The sequence below is a fragment of the Quercus suber genome, unplaced genomic scaffold, assembly GCF_002906115.3.
Source record: "Quercus suber isolate HL8 unplaced genomic scaffold, Cork oak 2.0 scaffold_400, whole genome shotgun sequence".
In the NCBI taxonomy this organism is placed as follows: domain Eukaryota; kingdom Viridiplantae; phylum Streptophyta; class Magnoliopsida; order Fagales; family Fagaceae; genus Quercus; species Quercus suber.
The window spans coordinates 240,512-254,731 of NW_027069851.1; the positions used below are offsets into that span (position 1 = coordinate 240,512).

The following is a 14,220-nucleotide window of genomic DNA, read 5'->3' on the forward strand; positions in this document are numbered from 1 at the left end:
TTTATGACACAACAAAATTCTCTGATTTGCCAGAATTCCACGACCATATAAGTCATAACTATGTTTTATTGCGAGTCTGTGAAATATGGAAATTCACTTGAATCATATAAAAATAAAGTTGGTAAATTCATTGATTTACTTTGCCTATCTCTAATATACATACCAAAAAAAAAAAAACATACTTTCTGTACTGATGGATGGTTGTTACTTTTTGCCAAAGTAACATAATCTTATTTTCCTCGAAAGTAACATTAATCATTTTCTTTTCATAAAACCAATTCATTGTAACATTTTAAATCCATAAATAAAAGGAATAAGTTAGACCAACCTAAATCCTTCAAATAAATAAATAAAAGGAATTATTGTTGCCTCGAAATGGTTCTCAAGACACTATTTTCAGTTTGATGTGCTTATCTTACTTCATAGCTAGATAAGGCTATGAGGTCCGAAAATGCCTAACTTAAACCATTTAAAATATGCATAAGTTAACAACTAAAGGGAATGATAAATCCTAAGATATATACTAAGTTTTTAATATGACAAAGTTAAACCACCCACTTTGAATTAACTAAATTGTATGATCTCAAAGTAAGTCATCTCAATTAAAATTAAACCTAGGCAAAATCATCTTGAATAGAGTCGTATCACAAGAATTCAATTGATCCAATCCTAATAACACTAATTTGCATCGAAATAAAAGTTCATATAGATCAAATTATCACAAGCATGTACATAATCACATCAAACTACAAATATTCACAAGTATAGATACTAAGGCATAAACTTAACATGATGAGAACTTATCATTTCACAACGTGGTGGTTTGATTCATCGTATGTAAAATTCACACGCTTGCTTAGGTAATACAATTATTGATTCAAGGGTGCCCCATAGACAGTTTGATATGTTTGGTTTCTAATCCTCTGCATTTTTTTTTTTTTTTGTAATTCTTTTGACAATCTATTCTACGATTAAGCCTTGATGGCATGGAAACTCTTGACCAACAACAACAGAGGATAAGATAAATTCTTCCTATTCTTTATTCCCCAAACAGAGCAAATCATGGGGAGAACTAGAATTCCACCTTGAAAGAAATAGTGTTTCTTTTTTATAAATTTTTCTCTTTTCTCATTTTCCTCTCTATATTATATCATTATAAGTCACCAAATTTTTTCGGTAGAATTTAATTTAATGGAATAGTTTTATAGATATAAATTTCTCCCTCTGTATTTAATTGTTTTTTTTTAATTGGAATATTCAAGAAATTTTTATTGGATTTTTAGTCTCAATAGATTGTTAAATTAATGGGTGATGTGGTAGTTTTTTATTAAAAGGAAAGGAGATGGAATTAAATTTTTTAAATCAATGAGTCAAATTGGATGTAAGCGAATCCTACTTTTTCATCTTTTTGTAAGAAAATACTAAAAGTACTACGAATTTTATTGCATGAAACTTACAGATTGATGTGGCAATGAATGTAATTGGTGGCTTGCCTTCTTATGATCGGTGTCACATTTGTTTATAAAATTAATGTAATAAAACTTATACTACTAGTTGAAAACATAACAAATTAAATCTTATAATTTTCAAATAATAAATTAAATATTCATTATGATTATGATTTTTTTAAAATAGGGAATGTTTAATTTGTTGATTTTTGGAATCTTTATATCTATTTTCTTACTGTAAAATTTATATGGTTTAATTTATTATGGTTTAGACATTAAGGATTTAACTTGTTACACCTTTTAAATGTGATATTCTTTAGATTTAAGTTTTGATAATATATCTTTTTTCAAAAATCAATAGTGGTATGAATCTTAATTGTTTCATCTCTTGTACATGCTATATAGTTTAGTTTAGAGAGAGTTTATTAGGAATTAGGTCTTTAGATTAGTGAAACTACCCATACATGTGATGCCATAAAAAAGGATCAATAATGGGTTAGGGAAATGGCATGATGGCAAGATAAGTAGGATAGAATACATAAAAGGTATGTTGATTTTTGTGAAAATCCCTTTGCCTTAGTAAGTGAGGTGAAACTCTACTTCAAGTCACTGTATATAATACTTGAGAAGAACAATGAAAATTGATACAAGTGTGGGGGTTCTTTGACAAAATACAAGTGAAAAGTTTTTATTTATTATGGTTACAATAGCATGTAACTCATGCATATGCATGAATTAATTTAATAATAAACACATTTTTTAATCATAAAAATATAAATAATTGATTGAATTATTAAAAAATATAAATATAATTAGATGCATATTAAAATTCATACTTAAGCCTCATACTATGTAATTATGATTATTTTTATTTTTATTTTTAATAAATTAAAAAGTGTGATTTCAAGACACGTGTGTGGCTTAGGTTTGGTGATACTTTGGATACATGGATGGCTGGGATAAGCTTGGAGCTTCCTAGGTGAAACTCAACTCAAATCGTAGCTCCAACTCCTATCTTGAGCCTAACTCGTAATTTATACCTTAAAAGCCCATTTCAAGGGATATATCCCCAATCCAGCACCTACACCCAAGCTTGTTCGTTGATCAACCGGCACCGACTGAAACCGGTCTAACCGCACTGATCCGCCCCCGTCAGGGCTTCGCCGAAGGTTTTCGACATGGTGGTTAGCGGCATCTTTTCAGTACCGACATCGGATCGGTGCAGCCATCAGCACCAAGATATGCACACCACTGAGAATCGAACCGCCAACTGCACCGAGTATGTTATTACATATAATTTTGTTTTTGTTTTTTTTTTTTTTTAATTTACGGCGTGTGACATTGTGACTCTCAGTTTCTCACAATCTCACCTGCGTGCAAAGTCAAAAAAATATAACGTTAGAGCAACCCCATCAGCTCAGGTAAAGTCTTTTAAAATAGAAAAAGGTACAAGTTTTACACATTTTGAGAAAAAAAACACCCACATTAGTGGGTGTAAAGATGTGTAAAAATGTGTATATATTTTCATGAGTTACAGTAATTGTGTATATTTACACGGTTATTGTAGCATGTGTATTTATTATTTTATTAATTTTTGTTCACACCAATTTTTCTCTCTCTTCTCTATGCACAACGACCTCATTCTTTTCCTCAGGTGCATACAAACACATTCACACAGAAAAATCAACACAGAAACACATTCACACACAAACAAACCCACACAAACAAACCAATAGAGAGATAGATCGATACTTGTGGAGTTTGGTTCGTGGATCATTCGTTGAATAAGTGATCTGGGTCGTGGAGCTTGGTTCGTGGATCGGCGGCCGGTGAAGAAAGGACTTGGTGAAGAAGTGATCTGAGTTGGTAGTTTTTGTGTGTGTGTGAGAGAGAGAGAGAGAGAGAGGTGTTCTGTTAGGGAAAAATGAGTAAAGAGAAAGAGAGAGCGCGCGTATATTGGTAAGGATAGTTGAGAAAAATAATAAAAAAAATTGAGAAAAATAAATATTTTATTAAAATATCTTATAAAATAGATAAACTAATGTGAGTGTTTTATAAAAGTGACAATATAAAATAAAAAAATAAATATTTTTATATAAAATAGACATAAAATTTTAAAAAATTGATGTGGTACTCTTAGTGTGCCTTTCAAAAATTTAAAAATGTTAGCGTGTGTCAGTCCTAAATAATAGTCTCACTCAAGTCTTGTCTAAGCTGTCTTGCATTGAAAAAAGAAAAAAGAAAAAAAGCAAGCCTTGGAGGTTTCTGGGGCTATAGGGCCATTGCTTTTCTCATGGCCGTCCTTTGCTTGTAAAGCTCCTGGGCCGGGCTTTGTTTTGTTTTTTTTCTTTTGTTTGTTTCCTTTTGATTAATGTACTTCAACCATTTCAGTAAAAAAAAAAAAAATGAAAAGAAAAGAAAAACGATGCCGTATTTGATTAGTGTTTAAGTTACTGTATAAGATTTTTGTTTTTTCTTATTTACTCTCAGCCAGACACGTACCCTGACTGAGTTAGACTCCAATTTGAACACACTTTTGAATATTTTAAAATAATATTATATATATTTTACACATATTTTCACGGCGCATAGGAATGAAAACTGAGAAGCTTCCTGACGTTTTCGGTTTTCAAAAACAGGGTTTGATGGCATTTTGGTTATTACTTTCAACCATGCGGGACCCGGTGCAGTGTATAGTCACATCAAATTTCAGACCATTGGAACTCTCTGGCTTAAGCAAGAGTTTTACAATACCTTTTCCCTCATATTTTGCTCTCTTCCTTCAGATGACATTACTCACAAGTCACAACCCAACCTCCCCCATTCAGTCATCTCACCCACCTCTCTGAACCAACATAAAATCACTTCCTTAACTTTTTATGAGACCCAGCCTTTTATATCAAACTCCAGTGGTGTTGTTCATCTCATAATCTCACGCGTGAGGCACGGTTGAGAGAAGAACCCATCCAAGCAAAGACCTAGCACCACCAACACCCTCATCTCTCACCTGCGCTGACATCAGTCAGTTCATCAGCTCCGACCTCTACCCAGGTGACCACATTTTCTCTCTCTCTCTCCCCCTCCGTAAACACACCTTGCTCTGTTTTGTGTTCCTCTAAATTTTGATGTTTGTATTTCAAAGTTTTTGTTCAGGTGCTCTGTTTTTATTTTGTTTGTGTTTTAAACATTGATGGGTTTTGTAAAATAATGAAATTTGTGTCTGATGGGTTTTGTAAAATAATCGACTTTGTCTGTGATGAAATGTGGACTGAGAAACTTTGATTCGGGTATATGTTATGGGTTATTGTATGGGTCAACACTGGTTTATGCTAAAAATCCTATCTTTTTGTGACTTTGTTTGCCATTGTGTGTGCTGAGTCTTTAATAAATATTTCGTTGCTTCTGTCTCCCTTCTTTTCTTAATATTGATGGTTTATCAGAAATTTCATATTTTGAAGCACTCCTTTATAATCACTTGAAGGGACTCTGTGTGTGATTTATTATAAATTCAATATCTATGGTCATTTCTTCTTGACAAGAGTGGCTGCTTTCTTTCTAATAACAAAGTGTTCAACTGGGTTTATTCTTTCTCTTGGATCAGATTGAGTCATCACTTTTATTGCGTAACTTTGTTTTGTAATTCTATAAAACTTGAACAAGTCTGTTTTAGGCTAGGTGACACCTATTCACTAACTACAATGTACATGATGCATCTTTTGGATGATATGATGCATTATGTTGATGTTATTTAGGGGGTCAGTATATATCTTCATTGTCAAAGCCTTGTTGACAATGTATTTTGTAACTTATATATTATTCCTATAATTTGACAATGGAATATGTTATATCACCTTTATGTTAATATTCAAATGTTTTTTTTTTTTTTTTGTATATATATATATATATATTGTTTCTTGGATATGTAAACAAATTAGATTGTTTACAATGCACAGGTTATGCCAAAGCATTGTTGATAATGCACAGGTTATGTCAGAATGTTGATATTTATGTATTTGATTAGTTTATTTATGTCAAAGCATTGTTGATAATGCACAGGTTATTTATGTATTTGATATATATATATATATCCAATGTGTATGTGAAGATATCACTATTAAAGCAATGTGGGTTCCTGACCCGTTTTGTCTTGTGTAGGATTTGATCCAACCCAGCTCAGTGGGCTTCTCTCAAGTGAGATTAGTCCCACCCAACCAGCCTATTAGCTCTAGAGCATTAGACCCATTCTTTTTTAGCCCAATCGGAAGGTAACTCTAATAGGCATCCAGCCCCAGCCCATCACTCCTTTAAGGTTAGCCCAGATTCGAACCTACACAGGGCCTAGGCCCTTACAATTTGGATATAAACCCATATCACTTTTTAATACATGTTTCAGCCCATCTTTTAATTATATAGGGCCCATCAGCATGTTTTCCTTTTAATTAATAAAATGCCATAATGTTTTCTTGCATGTTCATATTTTAATCCATATTTTGTCATATTTGCATTATGCCATGGAATTTTCTCATATTTATATATTGGTCATAAGCTTGTCATAATTGCATTTTGACCAGAAAAATTCCCAGAATCATGTTTTAATCCCAAATATTACCAAAAGTCATATTTTGACCTTGATTTTCCTCCAAAATTGCATTTTGACCCCAAAAATTCTCAAAATCATCTTTAAATCCCAAAAATTCCAAAAAATCATATTTTGACACTAGTTTTCCACTAAAATTGCATTTTAACCCAAAAATTCTGTAAATCATGTTTTAATCCCAAAATTCTCAAAAATCATATTTTGACCTGGCTTTTCGCCCCCAAAAAAAAAACATTTTGACCCAAAGCCTTCACGAAATCATGTTTTAAACCCTAAACTTTTACAAAATTACATTTTGGCCCCTAGTGTTTCCAAATTCCCTTTTCCATTTCTTTGAACGAATGAAGTGTCTTGTTGGTTTATAAATTTACATGCTGATAGATCAAAATGGCATAACATATTATTTGGAATTAGCATGTTTATCCATATCCCAATCAAGCTAACATACTCCCCCTCCCCCTTGCACTAATGTTTTGGTTCATTATGTTTGTGCATGAGAATGAGAAAATGAAGAATAAATTTGATGAAAGGTGACATCTTTCCTTCCTTTTCCTTTTATTTTTTGTTACATATATTCACATGCTAGTTATGCAGTAAATATTATACTCTAATGCTAGTTATACATATTTAAATTTGGCCTTCACATGCTATTTATATATATTTCTCATCTTTTGTTTGTAAATAAGTCTTTGAAATAAATATTCGTAAGCTATACATACACATATATATGTGTGTGTGTGTATGTATATTGTCTGTACAAACCTTTCTAAAAAACAAAATGTCTAGTATCTAAATTTTTAAAACTTTTTAACCTAAAAGTCAACGTTAGAATTAAAATTAGAATGGGTTACAATCCTTTGGCTAGGTTGTGTGGGGGTAACTGAACTTTCAAGTCCATAATCTTTGGTTCAAGACTTTTGGTTTACCTTAATTAATTAATAACCTTTAAAATTGGTTTTAGTTAATTAGGTAATTTAAAAATAATTAGATGAATAGGTGACCAATCACATTTAATACAAAACCAATGGTTGGTAGTGACTCTTAAAATAAAAATAAGAAAAAGGGACGCACATCTCACCCTAGAAACACATGCACCCAAAGAGTCATGTCGCCAAGAATCCATTGTGTGACTCTTAATAAGTCCTTTTTTTTTTTTTTGGGCGTACCTTTAGGCATTGTGAGGTGTTTAAACACCTTTTCCATACATAATGGAAATTCTGAATCTTCGATTTTTAGTTCTAGACATTCTTTTGTTTTCTATTTTAACTGAATTGTCTTTGATTTCTGGTTCGAGACGTTCTTTTATTTTCTATTTTAACTTAAGAGCACTTAGGAGTCTCTTAGTTAAATTAGGAAATAAAATTTGATTAGACGTTCTTTTTTTTCCTTCTTTCTTTTGTGTCTTAACAATTTTTATTAGTGTTTGGTGTAAATGTTGTCATACTTGGTTTTGGCATGCTTTTGCCCAAACCAATCACAAACATGTATTGCCTCTTCTTATTTCTTGCAAGTTGGATTTGATTCAACTTGCAATGTAACAGAACCGATTCTGTCCTTGTAAAGGACCTAAGAAAGATATCTGTTAGCAATGAATAGATACTTGGAAACTTGTCGGTTATCCTTTACTCCATCTCAATATAAAGAAGATCAAATAACTTTTCTTCATTGTTCAGATAGGGCAACATCTAAAATAAAGAACCATAAAAATTTTAATACATAGGAAAGAAAAAATAATTATCAAAATAATGAGAAGTTACATACATCGGGTTCATTTTGTAGTCGTGAGAAAGAACCATGCCCCCTCTTTTTATATTCTAATTCATCATTGATTTCTTTGCTTTTTATTTTGTTCTCCATTCCATTTGTTTCATTTTGATTATAAATCCTTTTCCATTTCGTTTGCATACCTTTCATAAAATGTTCTTTCAAATTGCGTATAAAAGTCAAGTACTTGAGAAAGATATCCATCAACGATGTCTTCCATTTGTATGATGGAGTGAGGAGGTTTTTTGATTTTGTCGTGGGGAAAAAGACAGATATTAGACACTTTCGTTGGTTACTAGGCTTGGTGGTTAAGTAGTGCTTTCCAAATTATTACAAAGAATCTTGTTTGCCTTTTTTTCAAACTAATTTTTTTTTAAGTGTGTCTCCACCAAGAGGTTTTGAAACATAATTTTATGTTCCAATATTTCCATTCGTTACTATATGGCAATAAGCACAAGTTCAACTTTATTCATGCATTAAAGAACTTTACTGACCACAACAAAGGTTTATTTTACAAGGAAAATAGTGGATTTTAGAACAAGGCCTATTGATTCTAAACTTAGTGGACTAGAATTGCAGATGACAAAGAGAAAACCAAAGAGACAATGTTGATGCTTTGGTTTCCTCAAATTAGTACACAGCATCCAACATTGTCTCTTTAGTTTCTTCTTTGTCATCTGTGATTCTAATCCACTACGTTTGGAATCCATATTGGCCTTATTCTGAAGTCCGCTATTTTTCTTGTAATATTAATCTTTGTTGCAATACGCAAAATTCTTTAATGCATGAATAAAGTTGAATTTATGCTTATTACTATATAGAGCTGGGTTGAAATATTGGAACATGAAGTTGTGTTTCAGAACCTCTCGGTGGAGATACACTTCGGAAAAAAATAGTTTGAAAAAAGGTGAACAAGATTCTTCATAATCATTTGGGAAGCACTTCTTGACTACCAAGGCATTAGCCAACGGAATTGTCTGAAATCTGCTTTCTTCCCCTCGGCAAAATCAGAAGACATACTCACCCCATCTCATATGAATGGCAGACATCATCATTGATGGATATTTTTCTCAGGTCCTTGACATTTATACGTAATTTGCAAGAACAAAAGGATTTATAAGAATGGAGAACAAAAAGAGGAAAGAAATGATGAATTAGAATATAAAAAGAGGGGGCATGGTTCTTTCTCACGATTGCAAAATGAACCCAACAAATGTAACTTCCATTATTTTGAGAAATTTTTTTTTTTTTTTTTTTTTTTTGTGTTAAAATTTTTTATGGTTCTTTGTTCTAGATGTTGCCTTATCTGAACGATAAAAATAAAGTGATTTGATCTTCCTTCTTATATTGAAATGGAGTAGAGGATAACCAATAATTTTTCGGGTATCTATTCATTGTTGATGGATATCTTTTTCAGGTCCTTTACAAGGATAGAATCGGTTTTGTTTCATTGCAAGTTGGATCAAATCCTCATGGAGGATGGTTCTTTTGCTGGGAAGATGTACTTGAACTAAGCAACTTTTTCTTCAATTCAAGAAAAAAGTCATTAGAAAGAGTGACTAGACTACCCAAACTTTTTTCATAAAACATGGATATTGATTGTTAGAAACCAAATAATTGGAATTTAAAATGGCAACCGGTTTTGGGCTCTAGTTTGTTCAGAAGCCTTGGCCTTGGTCCAGACTCAGAGCAGGTTGTTGGATGTGTCTAAAAGCATTGAGATGCTGAAGTAGTGCTTTTTATTTGTTTAATTTAAATTTTGGGTTAATGTTAAAATAATATAGATCAATTTCTTGACCATCCAACCATGTTAAAAGAAACATGTAAGTCTCATGACTATAAAATGCTAAAGACGTGACAATAAACAAAACATAACATAGACAACTAAAACAATTCAAGGGCATGTGACATGAGCTTAAAAATAAGAAACGAATTGAGGCGAGGCCAAATGGCTTTTCTTTAGAAAGTTTCCCTATGTTAAATATTAAAAATGGAAAAAAAGAAAAATGAAAAGGAGAGGTCATAGGCTAATCAAAATGGGTACTGGACTGGTAGGAATTTTTTATTTGCTTTGGCTTAGGTTCTCCTCCCGTCCTCTGTGATTTTTGCCCCATGTTTTACGTGTTTATCTAGTTCATGTCAAAGGAATTGGGGTAAAGGACTTGGGATTGGTCTAGGTTCTGTAACGTTTAGCAGGCCTTAAGCTTTGAGTTTTTTTTTGGTTTTTGTAGTGAAATGGTTAACTAGGCTAGGCTAGGCCTTATTGGCCTGGCTAGCAATTTCTTCATCCTTGATTTTTCATTGTCGCTTACTCTTATAAATAAATATGTATATATATATATATTAACGCAAAATTGCAAATATTATTTACTTCGAAGAACTTTAATAATCATGGCAAACGAATTTACTCAAAACATCTTGTGATATTTTTAGTTAATTAGAACAATTTAAAAATGGTACATATACAAGAATTTTGATAGTATACGATTCATATTAATTTTTGTAAGTTCAAGAAAGTGATTTTATTATTACATTTTAAAAAATTCATTTAATAATCACTATTATATATTACTTTATCATACCATTAGAAAGGCTCACAAAAAGTTACAAGTAAAATGTCATATCCTTTGATGAAATTGCCACGAGCATTGTTAAGAGCTTCGGTGGCAGGTAGTGTTTAAGGGTTGATTAATCAACCCTTAATAGTGACCTCCAGAATTGAGAGGGAGAAGAGAGAACCGGAAACAAAATTGTTGGTTAATTTTGCATGATCTTAGCCTAATACCTATTTGTATGTGTACCATGCTACAATCCTGAATAGTAGATTAACTACCTAGCTGATCTAGGAACTCCTTATGCCAGCTGGCATAACTACCTCTAACAACCTATTAATCAGTCACATGCACCAACTATAGAGCACATTAGTAAAATGATGCCATTGACTTCAACCTTCCAGCCAGTATGAATATGCTATGGTCAAGGAAGAGGACTGACAGTTTTTATTCAATGGCAGTAGCTTAAGATTTTGTTGTTAAAGTCAGATGTTGTGAACTTTGTGAAGGTTGTGATTTGCTTTAAGTCTTTAGGTATTTGAAAAGTTGGTTTGGGGAAGTCGTAAATTTATTTTGTTTTAGAACTAAAGAAAAAGAAACTTTATAAGTTATTATTGAATAAGTTTGTTTTTTATTTTTATTATTATTTTGTGTTAGAACTCATAATTTGTGGATTTCTTAGTAGGTTATTTTACAGCTGTTTTGTGCGATATGAGCCATAATGATAAAAAATAAAAATTGATGATGATTTCAATGTATTTTTTGCTTTTTTTTTTTTAAAGGATGTTGATGCCCAAATAAAAACAATTAAATTACAACAAATGATTTCCTTAAAAAATAAAATCTACTTTATATACTGAATTATTAAAATAAAATATGAATTAAGAAAATCATATTTCAAAATATTCAACAATATTGTGGTAAAAAATTAATATTAATAAGTATTATATGTAGGGTTTAATATACAAAAAAACTATTTCAAATAAAATTGTAGAGTATCATATATAATATTGAAAAAGTTGAGTCTCCAAACTGGAAGATGCACACTACATAGACATTTGTCCCTTGCTTATAGCATAATATAATAGCACATGTCATCTCTTCTTAAAATTAGGGATTCACAATGAGATCGAATATTCATCTACTACTAAATCATTTCATTTTCTCTAAACTAATTTTTATAAGTAATGGCCTTTAAAGCCACTTTAATTCATATTTGTTGTGATTAATTAATATTTTGCAAAATCATAATTTTATTCATATTGAAGACAATAAATATCACCGTAAAATGTTTCCTTTTCATTATCACATGTTTGAAGCACACATGAATTACCATCTATTAGCCCAAAACCATTTTCAGTAAGGAAAAAAATGATAAGTAAATCCAAATTATGTTATAACCCCTTTTTTTAGACCAAAGTATTAAATTTACATTTTTTTTTGAGGAAAATTTCAGAAGGATAATGATTTGCTAAAGACCGTTTTTACAAAAAGCTAATATCAGTACAAATTAATTAAAATGATCCCTCTTCCGTCCCATTTACCTGTTTTTTTATTTTATTTTTTTGGAATCCCATTTACACCCTAAAATTTTAAATTTATCATTAAGAACAATTTTAAAAAAGAGAATATCGTTACTTTAAATGACTCAGCAACAGTCTTGGAAAAGACAATATTATTATTTATAAAACTCATCCTCTATTGCCTCTTTAAATCTTTTTAGTTATTACCTTTTAATTCCAAGAACAATTATGGAAAAGAGCATACCATGCATTATTCACTTACCATGTTTAAAATTTTACTAACAACATATTATTTCTTTGGTATAACGTTTTTTTAAGGGGATAATGGAAGGACATAAACATTTTCTATATAACATTTGTTTTGCACATAGTAGAGGGTCGCATGGCAAAACAATCGCAGACATTTCATGAAGCCATGGCAAGCTACCTTTGGACATTTGTTGAGAGAAGCATGGTCATACAAGCACATGCACTTCTCACAGATGGAGCAAACTCTTAAAGACTTCAAATTTGAAAAGGGGAATTGCGTCACACAATGCTTTCTGTATTGTTTCTAAGACAGTTTGGATAGAGAAAGTCTCACCAATTCTAAGTGATACTTTGTAATTATTTTTACCTAATTATGCAATAAATTCTATCTTAGCTATTAAAAAAAAATTATTCTTTTTTTACTTTATCTTTTAATTTCTTGAATGCATTCTATTTGAAATCGGCTATTTAATTTTTAGTATAATTTTTTTCATTTTAATAAAACTTTGACCCGGTTTGGATAGCACTACTTTTCACTCAAAGTAAAGTTGCGTTTTCAGTTTTTTTTTTTTTAGCAGCCAGACTCATTTACTTTTGGGAGACAAAAAACATTGTGCGTATACTTTTATGCACTGTATATTTACTGTTCACGCATTAAAAATATTAAAAATGGGTCCCACGATACTATTTATACATTTAAAAATTATTTTGCTACAGTGTTTTGAGCAACAATCAGTTTTCAGCAACAATAAGCTGTATCTAAACGGACCCTTTATAATATATTTGAAGGTAATTTTATTCTTTTTAGGGAATTTCTATGCAATTGATTTGATTTCTTTTTGTATTATGTGATTTTATCCTTTAAGTGTTATAATTTTTTTTTAATGTAGTAAAATTATTTAGAGTTTTTTTCCATGCTTTTTCCATTCAACAAAAATGAGTTTTTCATGTAAATTTCTGTGTTCTTGTATAGTTGTGTTTGTTGAAATTCATTCTCACTTATATATAATTTTTTTCAACAAAAGAATAGTAAAAAAAAAAAAAAAAAGTCATACATGACAATGACATTATAGATGGAAGTTTTCTCTTATAAATCATTAATCAAGTGTGAATTTAACTGTTTCTTCTATCCTCTAGAACATTGGAAGTACCCTATCAAAAAAAAAAAAAAAAACTTTGGAAGTAGATACTTAAAAAAGGATATGTTCTTGAGATTGTTTGTAGGTGTTATAAATGTGCAAGCAAAAAATGCATTAGATGTATGTCACAATAACTAATAAAAGTAAGATTCTTTAGGGAAAACACTAAGGGTCCGTTTGGTTCCCGTAAAATATTTTCTGGAAAATACCTATTTTTCGGAAATGCTATTTTCCAAAAAAGGAAAATATTTTCAAGTGTTTGGTTGTATTATGAAAATTGTTGTGGAAAATATTTTCATGTGTTTGGTTCTATTAGTAAAATACTATTTTCCTACAATTTTTTCACATTTTCTCAGCATCCAAACAAATTTTATTACAAAAAATTTCAATATCACAGCCCATTCAACCACAAATTCCGGCAACAAATTCTTGCAACAACAACAACAAATTCCGGCAACAACAAGAACAACAATCAGTTCATCAGGAAAAAAAAAAAAAAAAACAACAACAACAACAATCAAATTAAAAAAAAAAAGAAANGTTTGTTTCTCTCTTTTATGCGTGTTGTGCGATTTCCGGAAATGATTTGAAAGGAAAATAAGAGCGTAAAATCATTTCCGGGTCAAAGGCGTAAATATGGTCAAACTGAAACTAATTTTTCGGAAATTAAAATTTTCTTCCCCTACCAAACACTGGGGTCAGGTGGTAAATGATTTCCGGAAATCATTTACCACCAAAACAAATGGACCCTAAAGATCTCATATTTACACCTGTTTTGTCATAACTGGTTGGGGTTAATGGGTTTGTGTGGCGGCGTAGCCATGTAGGAATAGTGGCAACCGATATATATATATATATATATATTATTTGAGAAGAAGGCAATGGGCAATGGATAAGTACAGACACAATTTTGTTGTTTATTGCTAGTGCATGTGATTGGCAGAAGGA

At 31.0% G+C, this 14,220-nt stretch overlaps 1 long non-coding RNA gene across 1 annotated transcript; it reads left to right on the forward strand.

Moving 5' to 3' along the window:
* The first annotated feature begins 4,184 nt into the window (after nucleotides 1–4,184).
* LOC136062303 (uncharacterized) lies at nucleotides 4,185–10,001 on the forward strand. The gene is made up of 2 exons (XR_010624095.1): nucleotides 4,185–4,499; nucleotides 5,604–10,001. It is a non-coding gene; the product is annotated as an uncharacterized LOC136062303 (long non-coding RNA).
* Nucleotides 10,002–14,220: the final 4,219 nt, after the last annotated feature.